The sequence below is a fragment of the Micrasema longulum genome, unplaced genomic scaffold (genome assembly GCF_059751315.1).
Source record: "Micrasema longulum isolate JH-2025_06_02 unplaced genomic scaffold, ASM5975131v1 h1tg002675l, whole genome shotgun sequence".
Lineage (NCBI taxonomy): Eukaryota > Metazoa > Arthropoda > Insecta > Trichoptera > Brachycentridae > Micrasema > Micrasema longulum.
Window position 1 is genome coordinate 1 of NW_028279808.1, and position 24924 is coordinate 24924.

Genomic DNA, 24924 nt, shown 5'->3' on the forward strand with positions numbered 1-24924 from the left:
TGTTATTCCTAAGTGTTGAAAATGGTCAATTACACCCTGTGGTGCATAGTATACACCAAATGCAGCGTATATAGATTATTTATTATAAGAAGGTAAGGTGATTAATACGCTTCAGGTGCCAGCCAGGAACAATAACATAAAGCAGCAAAATCAACTTTTAAATCATTATTTTATGTCCACCTTTCCAGGATCGAACTCTCGGCCTAAAGAATAGTAGATGAAGGAGTCAACCACTGCACAGCGAGAGAGCCTTATCTCCACTCGATTTCCTTTTCCATTTTGCTAGAGAGTAACCATTGAGTCGAAAACACAAATTTATGCTTCTGGTTCTATTTCACACACATGTTGTATTCTTCATCCGCTGGGACACGGATTAATTATCATGATATAAGAAAAGTGCTTGAAAACGTAAAATCGTAAAATTTGTTTATTTGGTTGATAAACAATGAAAAATTCATACATAATACACCTAAATATTTAAACAATAAAAAAAAAATTAGACACTATCGTACTTATTTTTCATCCATTATAGGTTTTTATAAAATGAGCAAAATAAATTATTAAATTGAATTTAAATTATTGTAAAAATTTTAATAAAATTGCAAAAATTGTACGAATTAATAGTAAAATAAACATTAATAAAATATGTATTTAAATAAAATTAACAATAATCAAAATTAAATTATTTAAAAAAAATCATTCATTAATATAAAACAAAATATACATCGAAACAAAACCAGCAATGTAACCCATCAAAATTAAATGTACAAAATTAATATATCAATGTAAAAACGCATTTTGTATGCACTTCTTTAACTTAAACAATCCAGCGTCAATAATGTCGATCTGTACGTTTTTAATGGCGTTGTATAATGTGCTCATTCTTGACATTGGAATGAAGGACACACTACTCTTAAATGAATCTATGTGGAATGTTTTTGTGTTCCTCAAGGTATGACCATTAGGAACACAAATTTTTATCGTACTTAAACAGCTTGAACTTTCCAATCTACCATTTACAATCTTATATAAATATAACAAGTCATTTACCTTTCTTCTAGTTTAAGTTTGTATGTGAAAATTCTCGATGTAAGTTCATTGTAATTCATTATATAAATAAAAGACGAGTGATACTTTAATCCACAAATTTGAAATATCCAGTGACCGGTTTCATCGCTTTCGCGACATCTTCGAGACTGGTATCTTTATTAAAGAGTTCAGTGTATTTATACAATACAGTAAGGATAGATAATTCAAAGTTATATGAAAGTTTTTTTACCCTTTGTTTTTCAGAAATCATTATTTACAAAACCACACCCACGAAGGATGGGACACTAAAAATAAAATAAAATATTTAAATTCATTAAAATATCATAATAACAACTCATTAGTTAACCCGAAGAAAAAAATTAGATAATGATCCTTAAGATAAAAATAACTTTATTTAATTTACTTTCATATAACTTTGAATTATCTATCCTTACCTCTGTTTTGTATGAATACATTTAACTCTCTAATAAAGATACCAGTCTCGAAGATGTCGCGAAAGCAATGAAACAGGTCACTGGATATTCCAAATTTGTGGATTAAAGTATCACTCGTCTTTTATTTATATAATAAATTTCTTCTAGTTTCTAAAGTTTTGAAGTTAAGATGTTGGAGTCTCTTTTTACAACTCTTTAGTGTGGAGCCTAATTGATATTTCTGTGATAAAAGTCTAAGAATTTTTTTTGTACAGATTCAACAACACATATATACTTATTGTAATGTAGATTCCAAATGGTTGATCCGTATTCCATTTTACTTCTTACTAGAGAGTTGTATAATTTTATTGAAGATTGATGGTTTTGTTGTCCTATGGATGAATCCCAATATCTTCAATGATTTATTTTTTAAATCAGTTATGTGACTATCAAACATAAAATGCCGGCCTCGTGGTGCAATGGTCAGCGCATTTGCCTACCATGTAAGAGGTCTCAGTTCTGAATTCCTACAAGGTTGATATGAAATATTTATTCAAAAGGGCTGTTTTTACGCTGGACTATTTCATAATCTTTGGACTGATTTCTGCAGCGTAAGAAATATCATCTTACCTTCATGTAACAAAAAAAATATCAAAAAAAGCTAAAATTGGTGAACCAATGCAGTGCTCTATGCACCATTAGGTGCGAAAAGGAAATGATTATGATGATGAAACGTAAAAATACGTTAAAAAAATATTTTATGAACATCATAATGTTATAAATAAATGCCTGTGAAACCCTTTTAATGTCGCTAAAGGAACATATTCCAAAATAAAAAGATACGTTATTCATACAAATTGCATTAAAGTAATTCGCTTTATCCCTAGTCGTAAAGCATTTTTGAAATACCTTCCCCAAATGGCAGAAAGTCGCCATGTAATGCGTTGGTTAAAACGTTAATTCAAAAGTAAAATTGTAACGATTGTTTTTTTTAAATGCCATAAAATAATGTTACCATTGGCTAAAAGAAATTTGCTATATCAAGTGTTTTAAAAAAATATTTTATAGCTGAATAAATATTTCCTCCGGCACTTTAATTAGCACTAATGGGTAATAAAACTGAACAATACGTGTCTCTATGTTTTGCAGCGTATTCAAAATGGTTTGTTTTATTTATATTTCATATAATATGCCGTAGTTAATAAAAAGGAAACTTAATTTCCGCTGGCGCTTGACACTTTAAAGCAACGGATGCCGTTTGGCGGAAAATGAAAAGAAAATATACACTTAACGAATTTAGCGATTATAAAACAACGGGGAAGGTAAGAACAAGGAAAGTTTATAAAGAAAATGAGACGTCATCGCATAGTAAATAACGTAATATTTTGAGTTTAAATACTTGATTAAAATAATTGGATATTTAATCTTAGCGGAACGACGTAATTCTTTAATTTTTAAAAAAGATACTGCTACTTTAAACTTAGCAACAGATGGTGCTCACCGGTGAACACAAAAAGGGATTTTTCTTTTTGTGGCTTATATGCAGAGTGTCGAAGTTCAGTAATTTTTTTATTTTTTTTCATTTACTCTTAAAATACTACAACAATAATAAATGAATGTCCTTCTATTAACTTATATCTAATTAAAAAATTACAACAGGTATGGAAAATACCTTATCTAAGGGAATATGGAGAGTTGTCTCGTAGCATCGACAGTGGACGGTTGTGTGTTTTGTTATCAGCGCGTACAATTTTGTGTGAATAACAATATTTCTTCGGTGCATTGTACTGGATTAGTCAAGTTATAACTCGACATCGAGGGAGGAGCGTTTGACAAGTTTTCGATTTTTGATTATTATTTATTTTTATTTAATTTCTGTGACTGCGTTCTTTTTCGCATTTCGTTGTTTTAGGCTTAAGTATGGAGGATCCTGGGGATCCTCCTGATCTTGAGCATAGAAAAAGACCTAGGGCACCCAGTTCCCCTGATTTGCAACCATGCAAACTTCCTTTCCCTGCTCCCGACCTTTCCTCTCCATCGTTTACCTATTCGGATAATGCTTCTGGCCCATTCTTGGTGTTCGTTCAATACCAAGAATCTTCAAAACCCCTTCATCCTATCACTTTTGGTAAACTTTTATATACCAACAAAATTAGTAACATTATATTAGGAGGTGTGAGAGTGGAAAACAAATTTAAAATTTCCTTGACATTTAAGACTGCCGTTGCAGCAAACAATTTTTTAACATCAAACTTTGTCGTTACTAACTCCCTGAAAGCCTATGTACCGTCATTTAAAGTAACCAAATTAGGAATTGTAAAAAGTGTGTCTACAGATCTTACAATTGAAGAAATTATTGAGTCAATCGAGGTCCCTTATGGATGTGGTAAGGTAATTAAGGCTCGACGTCTTAATTATAAAGATAAATCTTGTGAAACGGTGACATGGAAACCATCTCAGTCGATTGTTTTGACTTTCGAGGGGCAAACATTACCCAATAACGTTTATTTGTTTCATAATTCTTTAAAAGTGGAGCAATATATTTATCCAACTATTTTATGTTTTCAATGTTGTCGCTTTGGCCACACGAAAACACAATGCCGATCGATCCCTAGGTGTTACAAATGTGGGGAATCTCACCTCGGAGAAGTATGCCAGACTGAAAACATTAAATGCGTAAATTGCAATGGCTCGCACAGTGCCTCTAGTTTTTCATGCCCAGAACTGACTCGACAAAAGAATATAAAGCATACAATGGCCGCTGGTAATGTGACGTACAAGGAAGCTTCCAATTTACATCCCACATCTACCATTAGCTATGCGGAAAAAACTTCCAAAAATATTAAACGCGTTTCAACTCCCATCACAATGGTTTCGCCTCCTATAAAGTCTACTGCTGTAAATTCAAGACATGTTCAGGCATGGAATTCAAAGGAACATGAATCACTTCTCTCTTATCGGAATGGACAGGCGTCCAATCCTGCGGATGGCTGTGCTCTTCAAAATAATGCTTATTCCCAAAACAATTCATCGAATTCAACATCATTAGAACTTGTTCCATCAAATATTTCTAGTCTAATTGATTCTATTGCTAAACTTCTACTTACTTTGATATCAAATCCTAATTCATATCAACCGTCCAACGCTGCTTCATTTATTCCTATAATTAACTCTCTAATTTATAATATTAAAAATGGCGGTGAAGTGGATACTTAACTCAAAACAATTTACTATTTTACAATGGAACAGCAGAAGTGCTGTTTCAAACAAATCCGAAATTATATCATTACTTCAAGAACATAATGTTGACATAGCTGCAATTTCAGAAACATGGCTTCCACCAAATTTCACTTTTAATATCCCTGGCTATAAGACGGTTCGACACGATCGTCTTGATGGTAGAGGGGGAACAGCATTATTGATCAAATCAGAAATTCCGCTCACTCACATCACCATACCAACACACATAAATTACCAAGTTGTTGCAATAGATATATCGGGAATCTCTTTTGTTTCTATATATATCCCTCCAAAAATGCATTTTGATAGTTCGTACTTCGATTCTATTACTACAAAGCTCTCATCTTCGTTTATTCTTTTGGGGGATTTTAACGCCCATTCAATTTCATGGGGATGTAATTCTTCAGATTCTAGTGGTAGAGCTATCTTAGACTTTACGAATAGCCTTAACTTATGCATAATTAACGATGGGTCACCTACCCGTCTTGCCCCCCCACACAGAATCAAAACGCAGTCGACCTATCTATTTGCACGTCGGACTTAGCGGGATTAATTAAATGGTCGGTTTTAGACGACTCACACTCAAGTGACCATTTTCCAATTATTCTTGCTTTCGAACGAACCTTACACTCAATTTATCTGAACCGGCAGCCAAGAGGTTACGATCTGAGACAGGTTGATTGGAAAGATTTTGAAACTGCCTTGGAAGCGGTTAGCTTTCCTTTTTTTGAACTCGAAGATACAAACTCAATGCTATCATTTATAACTAATGAAGTGTACTCAGTTGCAGATAAACTTATCCCCAAGAAAACGGCAAAACGTAAGCAAGTTAAGTGTCCCCCATGGTGGGACGATGAGTGTACTTCAATAGTTTCTGATAGGAAAAAAGCGATGCGTGAGTATGGGTTTAACATGTCTTTGGGTAATTTTTTAGAACTAAAAAGACTTCAAGCATTAGCTAAAAGAACTCTTCAGCGCAAAAAACGTCAAGGTTGGCGTGAGTTTTGTTCCTCACTCTCACCAGAAACACCTGTTTCTCAAATTTGGAGTGCTGTACGTCGATTCAAAGGATGCTTATCATCATTGCCTAGCTCTTCTACTGATTGGATTGAAGATTTTGTAAATAAACTAGCTCCCCCGTACGTTCCTCAAGAATGTGAAGTATTTTCGGAAGCACAAAAAGTTGTGTCACCAAGTTGGCTTTCTCAGAGATTTACTCTGGAAGAAATGTCTTTAGCTATCAGTCATGCACGAGACTCTACTCCTGGTATAGATCTTATTTCTTATCAAATGATAAGACACTTCTCACATTCCTTTCGCGTTGAACTTCTCAAATTATATAATAATGTTCTCGATTCTTCTGTGGTCCCAATAAAATGGAGACAACAACTTATTATTCCAATTTTGAAACCTGGTAAGTGTTCATCAAAAGGCTCTTCATATCGCCCTATTGCGTTATCTTGTTGTATGCTGAAAATTCTAGAATACATGATAAAGGCTCGAGTAGAATGGCATGTTGAAACTGAACGCCTCCTTCCCTACACTCAGTTCGGCTTCAGGAAAGCAAAGTCTTGTCTAGATAACATTGCTTTACTATACGTGGATATACAATCTGCAAAGACATCACAAATGTGCACTATTGCGTGTTTTGTAGACATAGCAAGTGCATATGACAACGTTAACCTCCCTTTTCTGGAAAGAAAGCTTTGTACGTCAGGTATTCCAAAAAAATTATCACGTATAATATTCAATATGCTTTCCCAGAGAGAGCTAGTAGTTGAAACCCCTACTGGTAAGATTATGCGTACTGTTTATAAGGGCCTACCACAAGGCTCAGTTCTTAGCCCTTTGCTGTTTAACATATATACTATAGACCTACATAGTTCCCTCCCAAGTATGAGTAAAATTTTACAATATGCTGACGATTTTGTTATTTACCTCCACCATAAAAACATAACGCAGGGTGCGATCGAAATGGAGACAATAATGCATTATCTAGAGTTATGGCTGAGCAGTAATTATTTAGAAGTTGCTCCCTCAAAAAGTCAAATAGTAATATTTTCCAATAAACATAAAATACCGGATATATGCATCAAACTTCAGGAAATACCGATCCCAATTAAGCAGTCAGTGAAATTCTTGGGTATGACTATCCATAGGAAATTATCATGGAATATACACATAGAAGAGGTTGTCGCAAAGTGCGAGAGGAACCTTAACATTCTTCGAGCCGTGTCTCGAGTGTGGTGGGGGGCTCACCCGTCGACCTTAAAAATGTTGTATAAAGCATTGATTCGTAGTCATCTCGATTATGGCAGTTATTTTTTTGACCCTTTGCCAAAATATCAATTGAAAAAATTAGACCAAATTCAGTCAAAGAGTTTACGTTTAATTTTAGGAGCGATGAGGTCCTCACCTATTGTATCTCTACAGGTAGAAACTGGTGAAATGCCATTGTTGCTGCGCAGGAAATATCTTGCAATAAAATTTGTTTTGAAACGAATTGAATTTGAGGATCATCCTTTGATAAAATCCTTGTAAATTCTAACTCAAAAGATGACAAATGAAACAAACGCTCGCAGATCTATTCCTTTATTGTGTTCGTCCATGCAGTATATTCAGTCAGTGTTTACAATTTACCCCAGGGTCAACTTGCCAATATTTTATACTCCATTTAAAGCACTAATATTTTCCTCTCAAATAGAAGAACATATAAGTATTGATAAATCATTTGCTCGATTGAATCACCAAGGTAAAAACCAAACATTCTTGGCGAATATAGAAGAAAAATGGCCTGGTTCCACATTTATATTTACTGATGGATCTAAAACAGCCCAAGGTTGTGGTGCGGCATTTTATATTCCAACTTTTCAATTAAGTAGACTTTTCATACTGCCTTCCGATTCCTCAGTTTTTACTGCCGAGTGCATTGCACTAAAAGAGGCTTTAATGGAAGTTATACACCTTGAGATTCCTATGTCAATAATATTTACTGATTCCCTAAGTCTGATCAAAAAGTTGAAATCTGGAATTTATGGTAGTAATGATGGACTAATTTGTGAAATGAAATATCTTATATTTTTTGCGTTCGAGAGAAATTTCAAGGTGACCTTATGTTGGATTCCTTCGCATATCGGAATTTCTGGAAATGAAAGAGTTGATCACCTAGCAAAGGAAGCATGCCTTCATGGAAGCATCCCGCACTCCTTTAGTCGTCCTACTGACGATTGTGTACCAACTATAATTAATAAAATCAGATCTGAGTGGACAATTTTCTGGCAGAATTCCTCGACTGGGTTGTTTTATAAGAGTATTCAATGCTCCATCCCCGTTACACCATGGTTTGAAATCGAAAAGCAATCAAAATTGAACATCTCTTTAATATCAAGAATGAGAATTGGACATTGTCTCGTTGCCTCGCATTTATCGAGAATAGGTGTCTTTACTTCGGCAATGTGTCTTTGTGAAAATGACGATGAGACATTAGATCATTTGTTTTTTGACTGTCCCCTCTACGAAAGAAGCAAATTCCTTCAAAATATATGTGAAGAATATAATACGTTCCCTCTTAACGTAAAATTTTTACTAGCCCAGAATGATTTGGATACTTATTTACTTCTGACTAAATTCTTAAGGACAAATAATAAAAATATTTGAATTTGTTAAATATTATTTGCATAATTTAATAAATAAGTCTAATTGAATGTCCCTCTTTACTTTTGGCCCAAAATTTCATTTTATGTTTACGTTTACTTTATACAGTAATAATATTTTATTGTCACATAACTCTTTCATATTGATTTTAACTACCTCACATTATATTATATTTTTTCGTGGGTATGGGTTTTTTTTTGTCGTTCACTGAAGCGTATATTCTTTAAATTTCTTATTCTTGTTTTTAAGAGCCAAAATCACTCGCAAACGAGTGGAGGCATATAAAAAAAAAAAAAAAAAAAAAAAAAGGGAATATGGAAGTCTTGGCATTTATAGGGCTTATGACCTGTCATCGACCTGAGCAGTTCGTACGAACTATGCTTAGAACTCTCCACTTATACGTTTTGCTAGTGAATATAATTTGAACTTTCCCCTTATTGATCCATTTGATTGTAAAAAAATAGCATTTAAAATGCGCGTCTTAAAACATACTTTTTTGTCTTATACATAGTTTCAATAATATAGTCTTATTTTATCTTATTTTATTTTATTTTATTATATTTTATCTCTAATTCTTAATATTTTATATATATTTATAATTTTTACACTTGACACTTGTGCAACATTTACACACATGTTTACCCTCATTCCAATATAACACCCACTCACCCACCCTCTCACTCACTCACACAAACACACTAGTATGTATTGTACGTGTATTTAATGTATTTCTGTGGATATCTGTCATTGGTTTTATTCTCTGTATATTTTATTTGCTATATTTTTGTTACATGTATTACTGTTGATATCCCCAATAAATAAAAAATAAAAAAATTGGCTGGTTTAAGTGGACACATTACATTAATTACATTACATTTTTTTTGCACCACAACAGGCCAGGAGGCCTAATTACAGTGGTGAATTACATCACAGAGCACCCAGGCTTGAGAAAAATCACATTTTTAATTTTTGTGTTCTCACCGGAAATCGAACCCGGAACCTTCCGTGCGTGAGTCAAGCGTCTTGACCACTACACACTTTACACACTGTGCAACATTTACCATTTTGCCCGTGTTTGAACATCCATATTTCTTCAATTCTTCCATTTGTTGATTTTAGTGAAGTTAAAGAGCTGAAACCTTTATTTTTGTGAGAATATTCATCTGACTGAATTATTTCACATACTAGGCAACGCCTGAAAACAATTTTTCAATTTATAAACATCTTCTTGGACCAGTTGGTTTCATTACAATATTTGAGTTTGTCCAAATGTTCGTAGACAAAAGACTGGATTTCACCCCCTCGGGAGTCATTAAGATTAACAAATTACACCAGGGATGGAGAATACCTTAACTAAGGGTATATGGAAGTCTAGGCATTTACAGGGCTTATGACCTGTCATTTGCTGGGTTAAGTGGCCACTTTACACACTGAAACATTCACAACCTATTTATTATTAAAACATAAACTAATTTAATAATTACAAAATTACAAATTAATAAACGTTAATACGTTTCTAAACAATATACGTACACTTCAAAAGAAAACTTCCATAAAGCTAACACGAATAAGATTACTTTTTAAAAACTAAGTTATCTGATAAACACATTTTTTTAAACTGACATTTGAATGAAATAATATTTTTTTTGCTCTCTTATTTCTAATAGTATTTCCTTATAATATAACTGTACAGTTCGGTGCATCAAAGAGTTCTGTGTAGTTGTTTCCTTAAGAAATGGTAGTCTTACTTCATATTTATTTCTTGTTTCATATACGTGTTCACATTGATTAGAAAACACCTTTTGAGTCAACTCTTTTGAGGTATAACCATTTATCATTTTGTGAACAAAAAAAATTACATTAAAATATATTAGTTGACGTACTGTCAGAATTTTTGCTTGTTTCAGCATCAACTTTATTCTAGTGTATTTATTACTCTCATAGCTCCCTATTCTGCAGAACAGTAAGTTTATTTTTTTCCCCTTCAGTTGCTAAAAACAAAATACTACTACCATAATTATTTAGATGAGGCACAATAATGGAATTATAAATCATCCTGCACGAATCTGCAGTTAGATATCTTCTGATTCTTCCCATAAGAGAAACCTTCCTTGCTATTTTATTTGTCACATATCTTGTATTCTGGGACAAAGTCAATCTAGAATCTATAATAATCCCCAAATATTTTATCTCTTTCACTTCCTTCAATAGTTCTTCATCCATTACTATTGTTGGTGAAATAGTAATTTAAAAATAATGGGGACAATAATCTAATTTGATGTTATCAAATCACTTTTATAAACATAGGCTATTGTGCTACAAGTGAATACAGTTTTTGGTAACATTTATTAAAAGGTGTAGTCTACGCAAAGCGAATAATGGAGCCCATTTTGAGCATTTACATTAAAAAATACAAATAAAACAATATGTTTTTGTATTTTTAATTTTACACTATCCCGTTTTTTTATCAAGCAAACTTGTGTCTTCACTTAGTATCGTTGCGGAGTCTAACCAAAATAAGCTAGCTAACTTTTTAATTACGTCTTTGATACGCAGAAAAAATATCGATTTTACCACTTGTACTATTCAAGTTCACTTTTTAACATGATGCTCTAGCACTAGCCAAATGAAATTTGTAGAGTTACTTTTCCATAGAATAGAGTAATTTTTTCAAAATAGGTTGAAGAAAATTTTTTCATTTAAAAAAAATTTTTTAGAGCCCTTAAAAGTTAGTTGAAAAATTAAGTTAGTAGACTTTTATCAAAATATTATTTTTTATTTGGAATTAAATAAAATTACGATTTGAAACTCTTTTGTGGGTTGTAAGACCTACTATTGAGCTACTTGAAAAAAAGTTTGGATCGTAGAGTTAATAGTTTGGCTACACTTGGGACATCCAGCCCAAAATAGGATTTTTATTAAAATTTCTTAAAAATCCTTATAACTTTTAAACGACTGAATACCGCTGAACATTCATGTGGGGCTTAATCAATTGGCATTGAGGTCCCCCATCACTTTGCCACCGATGATCTATTCCCCCAGTTACAGGCCGTTTATGTATTTATATGAATAAATGAATAAAACAAAAAAATCTGTTTTTGTTGCGGGGCGTCATTGATATAAGAGGGTAGGTCTTGGCCTCGTACAGTTTGGGATACATTTTTTGTAATATATTTGTATTTGTGTGAGTAAATAAATTTAAAAAAAAATTGGTCCATTATTATTCCGGAGCGTCATTGACATAAGAGAGTAGGTTATTATTCAACTTTAGTAAAAACGTGCCTTATTCATGAAATTAACTATGTAAATATATTTTTGCATAATATGTTGTTACGCAAAACTATCAATCATCTCCATTTATCTTGATCTGGTTTTCTAATATAATAATTAAAGGGGATTATTTACGCTACGGTACATTGTATGTAATATGAACTCAAGCGTCGGCGTCGGATACTATTACGGTATATAGCTTTCTTGGGTTAACATGGTTCAGTAGGTCATACGATTGCTCCAATAATCCATTGAACGATCCCAGAGGAACATTATATTCGTGTTCAAGAAATGCAGTATGTTCAAAATGACAACTGTATTCTAAAAAAAATATTAAAGGACATAAAACTATATTATTTAATATTATGCCAACGGCTATGACAGAAGGAAGAGCAAAAATGTTATTTAATCGTTTCGCCTTGAATAAATTTCATGAAAGTGGGATTACTCTTAGGAAAGCAATTTCTAAATTGTAATATAAATTAATTTTACATGATTTTTATATGTGTAATTTTTAAAAATATTTATTTGTTTTTATTTAATATATTATAAAGTTACAACATGTTAACAAAAAGAAATACATAATAAAGCAAAAGTACACAAACAAAAAACGAAACGAAATACCACACCAAAAAAGAAGCAACCTCTTGTGCTTGCTGTGCAATTACAATATTAATAATTTAAGTACAAAATACACAAGTATTTCAAAAAAATAAATGAAGATATAAAGATATTTTTTTTATAATTTAGTGCATATATATATTCATGCAAATGGGCATGCGTGCGCACGCATGTATAATTACGCACACATATACACGCAAACGCACACTCACTCATACGCACATACACATTCATCCATATACATAATATAACATGGCGATTAAAATGAAAAATAAGGTTTTCAAGTTACTTAACAAAAGAACTTCTAGTACTGTAGAAAAAAACATTGAAAAAAAAAACCTTATTAATATTTAAGTAATTAATTAAATTAATTTTAATTTACCGATTTTGTTTAATATTTTTGGATGTATTTAGGATGAATGATGGGGATGTAAGGGTATTTTTAGGGTGGCGCCTATACCGGAGAAACTAAATGAGACTGGACTCCGATGGTACAAATACGTTAAAATATAAAATGACGATTACGTGGTCAGATTTGTGCTAGATTTCCCCATACAAAGGAGAATTCAAGGCTGGCCACAAGCCACTCTGTGAACCAATATTTAAAGGGAGCTGAGGAAGGAGCAGCTGACCAATGAGATGACACAAGACAAAACGACTTGGAGACTATGTACTTGAAGGCCTGACCCGAGGTGAAATGGGGAAAGGCAAGAAAGCAGAAGAAGAATGTTGAAAATGAATTGGGTACATTTTCTGTAATCTTCTCAATATTGTTGTTAATAGTATATAAATAAAAGTGCTTTCGACTCGATGGCTGCTTTAAGGTGAACATATATTTTTTTAAATCGATGAAGTTAAATTCACCTCACAAACAGTCAGATCATCGAGAAACCATTGGTTGAATCTGAAGATGTGAGAACACTTACCTCTTATTTTATTGCTCGATAATTTAAGATCTTGGGCTTAAAGGAGGAAATTCAACAATATATATGACAGCACTCGCCCTCTTAATCAAAGACCCGGCTCTTTAAAGAACTAAACTTGGAGGGCGAGGGTTAATTAAGTAGGACCTATCACATAAGATCTACACAGGTCGCAGTGATATAAGTAGCTTGTTTGGCACTGATCTGTGTCTACAAGAATATAGAATTAGTTCGCCTCGTAGCGACTTGGATGGCACCCTCGCTTATAATGCTTGAGATCCAGAGTTCGATTTCTAGAAGAGAGGACGTGAAATATTTGTTTTGGAGGTGGTAACACCGTTATATTTCATTGGCCCTGGACAGGTACCTCGTGCTTTGATCATCTTATCTCTCATGTAACAAAAATAATTAATAAACAAATATAGTGCCCTATCCACCAACTGATGCGGATAGAGACTTCAAAATGTTTTGTTGCCCAATAAATAATATAATTTATATTATAAATTTATCTAGTTTTTACACGGGATAAAACAGTATAAAAAACATTTTTTAAAATTTTAAATTACGTATTTTTCGTTTTTTTTAGTAACGGTGCTCTACCAATGATGTATGCTTAAACCATAATGCTACAGTCTTGAATCCCTACTTGATAGGTAACTCCATGCACACAGTAGGAAGTGGAAATTGCTTACAAAGAAAGCGGAAACAGTTACAGAAATATCAACAATGCTCCTTTACAAAGATAACCAAGTCGTATAAAAAACAATGAAAACTCCCACTACTACTTGAAGAGATAAAAAAAACAGCTTTTGAGATAAAATTGTTTTCATTGTAATTAAATTGAACTTAATAGAACTTGCCGACACATATACGAGTATTTGTATAGAAAAACCGGTCACAACTCGTAAGTCAGATGGCAGAAGGGACCATCTGTAATTTTCAAAAATGTTTAGGAGAGCTAAAATACGTCTCAATTTCAAGACTTTAATCCACAAACTAAAATCTTTTAGTGTTGCTTTTCAATAATAAATTACCATTCTAAATGATGCTGATTTTTCTTTTTATGCGTATATTTACTGAAATATTAATTAAAACTTCTGAAAACTGAAACATAGACAAAAATACAGATGGTCCCTTCTGCCATCTGACTACCGAACTATTTTAGGCGTTTTTTGGCAATTAAACTATATGAAATACATTATTTGATCATAATTCAATGTTGGTGAAAAAAAAAGTACAAATTTTTAAATTAAACTTCTTCATTTTGAAGAGTTTTCATGTAGACTTGGGGTATCTGTGTCAAATGATATTAAAAACTACCCTCAACCAGACTCAAACTGTTCGTTGTCATATTTTTCTTCGTCTTCTTTTACATTTTTTAGATATTCTGAAGTTGGGGTTAAGGGAGGTTACTTGCATTCATAAAATTTCCAGCCTCTTACGAAAATTGCTTTGTTTTTTCTGCCGCCGTTGTTTCAATTTAAAAAATATGGGTCTAAGTTACAATCGACTTGTAAAAACTTTCGTGCAAGTTTCATTCTGTATTATCGGAAATGTCTGTTGCGGTCTTTAGCTGCCTCCTCCGATAACTGGCCAGCTGGTAAGATTTCATGCAATATGACTTTGGCGCCACGCATCAAAATTTTGTATATTTTTGGTGACATGAGATACCAACCATACAAATTTGTGCAAACTGTTGCTGTTTTTTTTTGCAAAAAGATCAAATTTGTTAGCATCTGTAACCACTCGAAATCACTTCTAAGAAAATTTAAATTGAATAGTTAAATCTAAAATAATATCAATGATTCGTGAAGAGCACACTGGGTTGGCAAAAAAATATGTATGTCTTGCCTTCATTAGTATTCCCAAATCCCGCCTTGGGAATATCATCCATCGCTTAGCTCATAAAATGCTTTAAATTGCTTTCCTGGTTTCTGTATGGGTTTTGCTAACCAGTAAGGCAGTTCAATAAAGATGTCAGCCATTTTTCAAAATATGCAAAAAACGATCCTCTTTGAAGCTAGAAGCTGACCATTTTTTTCAATTGGCACTTAAAATACCTTAAAGGTCGACTTCAATTTTTTTTAATCATTCGGACATTTTTTTTCTTCATTTGACGAAAGTTTTTTCATCCATTTTTTTCTCTTGAAATTATTTAAAGATGCCAAATAATTAATTTCAAGTAAATTTCTCAACAGTTTTTAAAGAATCTGTAGGAAAAAATAATAAAAATAACTTGGTTACAAAAATATAACCTTACGCATTAACTTTGGAGTCTTAAAAAACAAAATGGCTGATGTAAGAGAAAGATTTAATAACAGAATATAACTTTCAATAGTTTGAATTAATTTCTATAAATAAAAAACAGCTGGACAAGATAAGACATATAAAACAAAACAACAAGCTCTGAAAATTTTCTAAATAAATTTAATATCTAAATAGGACTTCCTAAACTTAGATCGTAAGTTTACTAAATAAGCAGAAAATTTAGAATAACACAAGTTAAAATAAAGTACATACTATTATCTTTCATGTTCAAAAGGTTTCTTAAAAAAAAGTGTCTTCTGCTAATTTTTAACTGGGGTAGGAGCTCCAACCCTCAACCACCAAATCCTACATGTTAAAATGCTAACAGCTGTAAACCAAATGCCGTATATTTATATTAAATTCATTGAATTTTCGAAGATACTCATATCTTTTTACTCCGTTTATACAACGTTTTTTGAATGTGTATTTTTACCACAAAGTAAATATAAATTATTTGAAAAATAATTCATTACGTATTTTTTTTTCCTACGTACATTAATATATTGTTGTTTAAAATATGTTTTTTGCTGTACATATATATATTTTAAACTGTCTTTTACTATGTTTCTTAATATGTATTTTGTTTTTACAGCGGATATAACTGGGTTTTTAAATATGTTTTTTTACTATGTCTTTAGCTATGTTTCTCACTATGTATTTTCTTACTGCATATTTTACTGGGTTTTTAAGTATCTTTTGTAACTATGTTTTTACTGTTTTTTTGACTAAGTTTTTCAACTATGTATTTTAATATGTTTTTCACTATCTTATTTTTTTTTTTTAAATATGATTATTCAACTGGCTTACGACTGAGTAAGTAACCCTAGTTAGATAGTCAAAGCAACTTTGTATCTTTGTATAATTTTTACGTATAAATTATGATAATAAATAAATAAAATAAATAAACAACGCCTGCATAACACCCATTCTTCTCTGTGGATTCAAATAGTGGCAAATACAAATTTGGAAAAACGGGTGTCTCAGAAGAATCGAACGTGTGTGTGAGGGGTCAAGAAATAAGAGAACGAATGCATCAAACTCCACTGACAACTTTAATCAAACGGAAACGATATGGAATTATGTATCCCCAGGCTCTCGATGCCCTGGACGTCTTTTGCTCACTGTTAGTAGGAAGTTCAGGCCAGAACTACGGGAAACAAAGACTTGGGAGAACACACAGTTCTTACACAAGAATATTTCATTTATTTAATTTCTTACCTTTATGTAAAAAAAACGATCAAGATACACTGCGATTAGTGTACAGATACAGTGCATTATGCACCATTTGCAGTTACCTTTTTTAATGTGAAATTGGTAAATTATTACAATGCGGTTGGTACTGGTTGCTCAGATTCCTTCTTTTCAAGGTGAAGCCGACAGCCAAAATATACAAATGACAGTAAACATTCACACGTGACCAAGTAGCTTCCATTTTTAACGTGAGTTGGAGAGTTAATTATGACCCTTTGAAGAAATATTTGGCTTTGAATATCTTTAAAATGATTAAAAGTTTTTCGATGGGTAATTTTACTTTGTTGTTTTACCGGATTTAAGGAGTTTTCCGAATCAACTACTGCACTTTTCTAAAAGCATCACCGTCGATATACATGTATGTATATCTCGTAGACATAGGGAAATAAAGAATTCTCCCTCCAAAAGTTTAAGGGGGATTCAAACGAGAGAAGTTAGTACGGGGAGTCTTACTTTCCAAAGAAGTTACAAAGGAAAACGAATGGAAAAAATCTCTGATGAAAATTGTGCAAAAATTAATATCAGTTACAAGACTTCCTAATTGTTTCGTGATAGGACTCGTGAACAAGAGTTTGCCATAATAAAATACACCCAGGAAAGAAAACTGTTAGTTGTAAGTTCAGTAATACAATGCCTGCTTTACGGCAGTAAACAGGAAACTGATATTAAGGCTTCATACCTTATTAAAAATACAAGAACAATATTTAACTATTGAATTCCTAATTGTATTACGCATTTTTTAGTTTGTCGAATATTTCATTTTTATAAAAATAATTTGATTTGATTATAAGTTCAACGATGTTTTGAGTTTGTTCAAATGTTTGCAAACAGACTAGATTTCCTCCCTAAGGACTTTTTTTTTACGGTTCCATGAACCTTTTACATAATAACAATAAAACCAGTGAAAAAAATATAGCAAAAATAACATAATATTAAAAAAGAACAAAAACATCGAGAAAAGTATACAGTGGTAAACAGTATTAATATATAACAAAGGAAAGAATCTGTAACAAATATAAATATTTACCCATATAAAAGAAAGGTAAATTGAAGAAATAGCAGTTTTAAAAAAGAGGAAGAGAAGAAAAAAAGAGAAAAAAGTGCTTTAAAAGGAATGTTAAAAAGTTTGCTTTATTGTTTATATAAATATTAATACTAAACAATAATGAATTCAAAAATAATTATACACAAATGAGTAAAGAGTTTTAAAAAAAGTAGAGAACTAATCATTATTTGAACTTTAAATTCTTAATTATTTTTCAAAACACAGGACTAGATCATCAGCGGCGTGGTATAAAATGAATTTATATCATCAGTGTATTGATTTGCGAGTCGCTGCATGCGAATAATTAGTGAATGCAATGAATAATTAGTACCACGATGATGACTGTAAAACAAAAAAAAAATTCTTGTTGGTCTATGTGGAATACGAATACGAAAGTTTATTAAAGTTAAGAGTTCTAGGCATTTTATTATTTATTAATTTATAAATAAACAAGAGGTCATTTATTGTTCTCCTGCTTGATAGTAATTTTTGATTCAAATTTGTTGCAACAGAGAGGGAAAACAAAAAATATAAAAATGCACCTTCTCTAGCCACCTCTTAGAAATGCCTGAAACATTACCATACATCGTCAAAAAAATTTACTGATTTTTTAAATACATATTTTTATTCCCTTTCTTCCCTCGGTTCCTCTTTCTCTCTCCCTTCAAACTCATTATCTAACTTCACATTCTTCATCCTTTAAAACGTATAACATATTGTACTTTTTAAAAGTTGGTATGTACAAGCCTTATCTTCCAATCGAAAAACAGCTGTTATTTTCAATTAAGATGTTTTTTTTTGTATGTATCTTTTTAATAAATATTTTCGTTTTTTAGTACACATTTTTGACATTTTCAACTCTTCTTTTGACCAGTCTGTTTTTTGGTTGGCTGGAAGATATTGCTTTTAGCAATAAGTCCGCCAAAGTTAAAAAAGTTTCTTTAAAATTCGTTGTACTGAAGTTTTAAATAAAAAAAAATTAAGAAGGCAACATGGAAGTCTACGCTTATGACCTTTCATTGGCTGGTTTAAGTGGCATTTCAAGTGATTTTTCATCCAGAAAACTTAATTTCAATTTGTAGGTAAAATTAAAGATGAATTTCAACTTCCCTAAGCACTTAGCACTCGTCTTGGGTTCCATTTAGCTGAGGATTCGGACCTTGTATTTTATTTGGTGGGATATAGTGTTAATCGCGCAGCGCATAGAGTTAAGAATAGTCCAGAAACCGCATACCCACATCAAACAGAAGGCGACTAAACTACTCATAAATGAGTAGGTTTAGGTTTTGACCCATTAGTTTATTTGTAGACGTCGCTCAGTACACAAATCCTGATTTGAATTCAGCTATGCCGTGTTGTGTCCTTTTAAAGTGCAAAAATACTGCTATAATCTTAAAGAAACAGGATGGGATCACGATTCATGTATAATTAGCAAATGTATGTGTAAGTAGCAAATACATTACTTAAAAATTGAATTTCTTCTCCATCTGTCAGATTATCGAAGAAAACAAAATAAACATTTCGTAAGTGTTGCCAGGGTGGTAATTTTTTTTTACTATACTTTGCTCATCTAACGAGAGAACTAATGAAAATTGGACCTCGGATTAAATAACTCTATCGTAGACATTTGACTGACATTATCTTTAAAACATCAAATATTGATATAAAAATATCCGTTTTTGTAAAATATAATTTGCTTTACATTTTAAGTTTAAAGTTCATTTATTCAATTACTCTTATTAAATGACCCTTTACTTATCTACTCTGTTGTCAATCAATATTTCCGCGTGCACAATTAAATTTTAGAGAAATTAACAGATTGCTTTTTTTTTACCTTACATTTGTGTTATAATTATATTTTTTCCCATCGTGCAACATTACGCGGCGACATCACGAATGCGCGCGGTGAAAGTGAGGCATAGTAGGGGAATTATTGGACACAGTTCGATGTTTTCAAATATGATTCTACGCTTCTGAACTATTCTTAATTCTATGGCGCATCGGTTAGTAAATGTGAAGCAGCGCAAAAGGGCGCGACACACAGCTTTGAATTCACAGTAAACTAGAATGGACAGTTAGTCTTTTTTACTCTACTACGCGTTTTGCTCGACAATGTTGATGTAGCATGACGCGAAAACGCTCATTTTTAGAACATAATATTAACCTATCGTTCTACGAATCATCATCTCTATTTAATTATGCCTCAGAGTACTGTATGCATTTTTATACATTTTACGAAATAACACATCAACGAACACAACAGATAATATTATTTGCTTTGGACTACTTCGTGACGCTTAATTTTCATTGAAATTCAAATACATAATGGCATTGTGAGTTCGTATTGTAAAATAAATGCTACGCTTACTTTCTTTCGTAAATTCAAATCACGGCTAACAGTTTCTTGGGGTGTGTGGAGAGCTTAGGGGGGTAGGGAGGGTGGTAAATGGTGAGTTTGTGCAAGGCAGTAACCAAATTAAAAACTTATCTGTTGCAGTCTATTTTCTGTTGAAATAAAAAGGGAGAAAGTAAGGATTAAAGTTTCAATCGCATGTTTAAATAGTTTTTAAGTTAATATTTTTTATTATTATTAAAAGCATTAACTTTGTGGTACTTATAACATTTTACTATATGTTATTAAATATTTGTATATAACCACATACCGAATTTTCAATGTCTAAACCAACATGCAAAACCCACTATACGAGTATACCTTCTCCGAAACCGGTAGACATAGAAAAGATGGTAAGTGGTTATATACTTAATATTTTTTACCTCTACTTAGTATTTTGCGTATAAACAAATCTTTGTAAACAAACAGGTTTTGGATTAAACCCATTGGGGGGTTATCAAGATTTTTTTTATTTGAAATCAATTTATGCAATTTAGTTATGCATATTATCCGATTTTACAATTTTTACAGTGCCTTCTAAATACTAAATCGAATTTATATGAAAGTTATAAGATATGTCATTTATTTATTTATTCATTCATATATATATATATATATATATATATATCTTTCATATCATTAAATTATTGATTATGTCAAGAAGTATTTTGTGTTTGTGGATCTATGGGTGAGGGGAGAGGGAGGTTGAAATTCAATAATTTGCACTTCTAAAATTAAAAGCCGTTTACACGTATAGTAAGTAGACAATACAATTTTTTTTTGTCCAAAGACTCGACCATTGTCCACGTGTAAAGAGCAATTTGTAGGACAAAAACCTGTCTCGAGACATCGCCACTGAGATATATAAGCAGGCTATCTCCGCGGAATAATAATTACCTCCATCAACACACGTGGCTGCCAGCGGCCTCATTATCTTCGAATGAACACGTACATACAATACCATACAATACCACAGTGATTTATTTGACGTGAACGTGTCGCTCCCAAAAAAATTAACTGCCAAAAATGGGATTTTTTTTATTTCATTTTAATTATTTAGTTCGTCCTTCAACAATTCCCGTACATCTAGGTATAAAAATGAAAATATTTTTCGTGTATTCTATCTTAACAAACGCTGTCGTGTATTCATTTTCACAGTGCTCACGTATCAACTGCGGCCGAATTTTCGTATTGTTCCAGCGTTCTTTCCTGCGTGGTCGAAGCTGTTCACGGAGCTAGGATAAGACATAAATTTTGTCATATCTATTGTCTTGTCCACATTTAAACAGCCCCGTAGACAAGTGTGGACAGTAAAAAAAAATATTTCTTTAAAAATTAACAAAATAAATGTTTATCACTTTTTTAATTTCTGAGATGTCCAATTTGAATTTGTACGATAACTTTCATTTCTAAATTGTAGCTAGTTAAAGAAACTTTCGTAGTTTCGAAACCGTTCAGTAATTAAATAAATATAAAGTGGTTTAAGTCAATGTGTTTTTATTTTTATTTGAATGATAATTATAATGAACTGGTTGAATCCCAAAACATAAAACAATTCATTTTCGAATATAGAATTCTTTTTGCAAATGTCAAACTCGATTCTTCTTACCAACAGGGGTGCACTTTATACATGAATGCATTTTTCAAAAATGTATTGAACGTCATTTAATATTATTTTAGTATTACCAAAAATCCGTTAAAAGTAAATCAATGGGAAGAAATTATAAGGAATTTAAAGAAAGAATCTGATTGGGATACATAAAAAGCGAATGTTGTTTGTAAAGATTCAATTTTTTTTTTTTAAACACAAAAAAACAACATCCTTCAATTTTTTTGTTATGCTTTCTCGTCGAATGCAACCCTGGTAGGTCGATTAAAAAAATATTTATGCTTCTCACTTTTTTTTACAGATTCGACTGAAATTTTAATATCCACGGACACGCGCAGCGCAAAGATCTACATTTTGCTGAAAACCGCACGTACATCGGTTAAGCAGTTAAGAAAAACCGTTCACACGTACGGCGGTCTCCGTGATGTAGTGGTCAAAGCGCTTGTCTCACGCGCGGTAGGTTCTGGGTTCGATTCCCGGTGAGAACACAAAAATAAATAAATGTGATTTTTCTCAAGCCTGGGTGTTCTGTGATGTAATTCACCACTCTAATTGGGCCTCCTGGCCTGTTATGGTGCAAAAAAAAGCAAATAAACAGTACAGAAGAATTATATATATAAATATTGCCACAAAGTTAGCGCTTCAAATATATATTTTATAATTTCATGTTTTCATATAACTTTGGACATATGTATGATTTCTGACTTACACGAAAAAAAACTAACACTTGCGAAATTGAAAATACATTTGGTCATTTGTTAACAAGGTGGGTTGGAGTTTGAAATGAGCAAGTTGGAAAAATGAACGTTTTTCCGGCTCAAAGTTGCGGACCAGCGAGAAGTGAATGGGAAGTTATGCGATGGGCTATTTCAGCGCTTGCAACCGCTTATAGAGGCAAAGGTAACACTAGAGAGGAGTTCTCCTTCGGGTCTGAAAATGTTAAATATATTTAAATACCTCGTTGGAGAATATGAATGGAAATTTATACAAAGCGGAAGTAATGTAAAATTTAAAAAATACACCGGTTTTCATACGCGAGTCTGAAGATAATATGCATACCTAAATAACAACGGAATGTCTAGAACCCATTCAAAATAAACAAGCAGATGTTTCATATTGAAAATTTGCCGTAAAAGTACAAGATACCGTAATTCGCCATGAATATGCTAAATTCGGTTTTTCTTCTTTTTTTGGCGTCATGCCCGTGTTTAGTTATCGACTCCATCATGCGCCTCAAATTGCATCGATAGCCTACCTGTATCGATCACGATCCTTTGCTAGCTGGAACAACTCCCCCACATCAAGCCCGGCTCAGTTGTGTATGTTCCTTAGCCTGAGAAGCTTCATCCTAACAAGCCACCGTCTTCCTTCAAATTTTCTTAACTTAATTTTAGAACCTTGTATTTTGGACCCCTAATTATACGTTTCAGGTTTTCCATTTTGAGGCATTTTTAAAATTTATTTATTGGGGATATCAAGAGTTATACATGTAACAAAAACATAACAAAAAAAATATACAGAGAATAAAACCAATGTCAGATATCCACAGAAATACATTAAATACACGTACAATACATACTAGTGTGTTTGTGTGAGTGTAAGTGAGTGAAAGGGTGGGTGAGTAGGTGTTATATTGGAATGAGGGTGGACATGTGTGTAAATATTATTGCACAAGTGTCGAAAATATAAATATATATATAAAATATTAAAAATTAGAGATAAGATATAAAGAATTAGAGATTAAATAAAATAAGACTTTATTATTAAAACTATGTATAAGACAAAAAAGTATTTTTTAAGACGCGCATTTTAAATGTTATTTTTTTACAATCAAATGGATCAATAAAGAGAAAGTTCAAATTATAATCACGAGCAAAACGTATAAGTGGAGAGTTCTGGGCATAGTTCGTACGAACTGCTGGCAGATGAAATAGAGAGCTCGACGTGTGACGGGTGCGGTAGCCGGGGACATTTAATGAAAACTCCGACATAAGAGCCGTATTTAGAAGCTGTCCATTCATGATACTTTAAGCATTTTTCGGTAGCACCAAATTTTAAATACCTCGAGCGTATCCTGTTTCCCAACCTGCACATTTTTATTAAAACTAATTTCTATTAAACACTCCGAGGACAAAGATTTTTGTGTTTTAAGAAGCTTTTTTTTTATTAAAAAAATCCATTAATATCACATATTGTATACTCAATTACGGCACACCACATGCCAAAGAACATATCTTGCGAAGCTAAACTATAGTAAATACAACCATATTTACCTAAAAACAGGAGGATTGAAGATAGTGTTTTGCGACAGTGTCCACTGTGACTCTGTGACTGTGATCACGCTCGTACTTGTAGGGATAAGAGAGCATGGAAGGAGCAGATAGACACATAAAAATTTAAAAAAAGGATACTGCAAACAAATCATATTTTCGTTATTTCAGCAAATGTTAATTTGGTTTTTCTTTTATTTTTCTTTTCTTTTCTTTTTCATTTCTTTTCTTTTCATGGTCATACATATTCATATAAATGTACTATAAACTATTTAATAATTAAAAAAGGAATGGCCCACGCTCAGACGCTGTAGTCATTGTTGGCATTTTTTCCAATTCATGTTATAGCTTAATTTTAAGATGTATTGTTCTAAAGTGTATTATGGTAATTATATTTTTATGTAAATAATATATGTATGGAAAAATAAACAAATAAAAAAAAAGTGTCAACGGAAAATTAAGGGAAAAGAAAAATCACACCTCATCTGAGGACTAAAGTCTATTTGACAGTGTTCAAATAATAAAAAAAAACTGCTCGCTAACGAAAGACAAGAGTTTCTCGAAAAAGCTTTCTGTAGTCTTGGTATATTTGTGCCGAAAGAAGGTAATTCAGATGCACATAATATGTACTTCATTGGATTAAAGGACATGATTAATTCGCCGAAATGGCTTAAAAATTTTTTTGAGAGCCACCAGTATTGCATGTCCGATAGGACCTATTGTAAGGCTACGGATAGTAGTGACAAACTTCATTCGGTATTCATAGAGTGAGTGAGCAAACAAGAGAATAAGGATGATTTTTTACATGGAAAGGAAGGAAGAAATATATGGTGTCTTCATTGAACACTGCCTGAACTTGATCCAAGATTGGGAGAAATG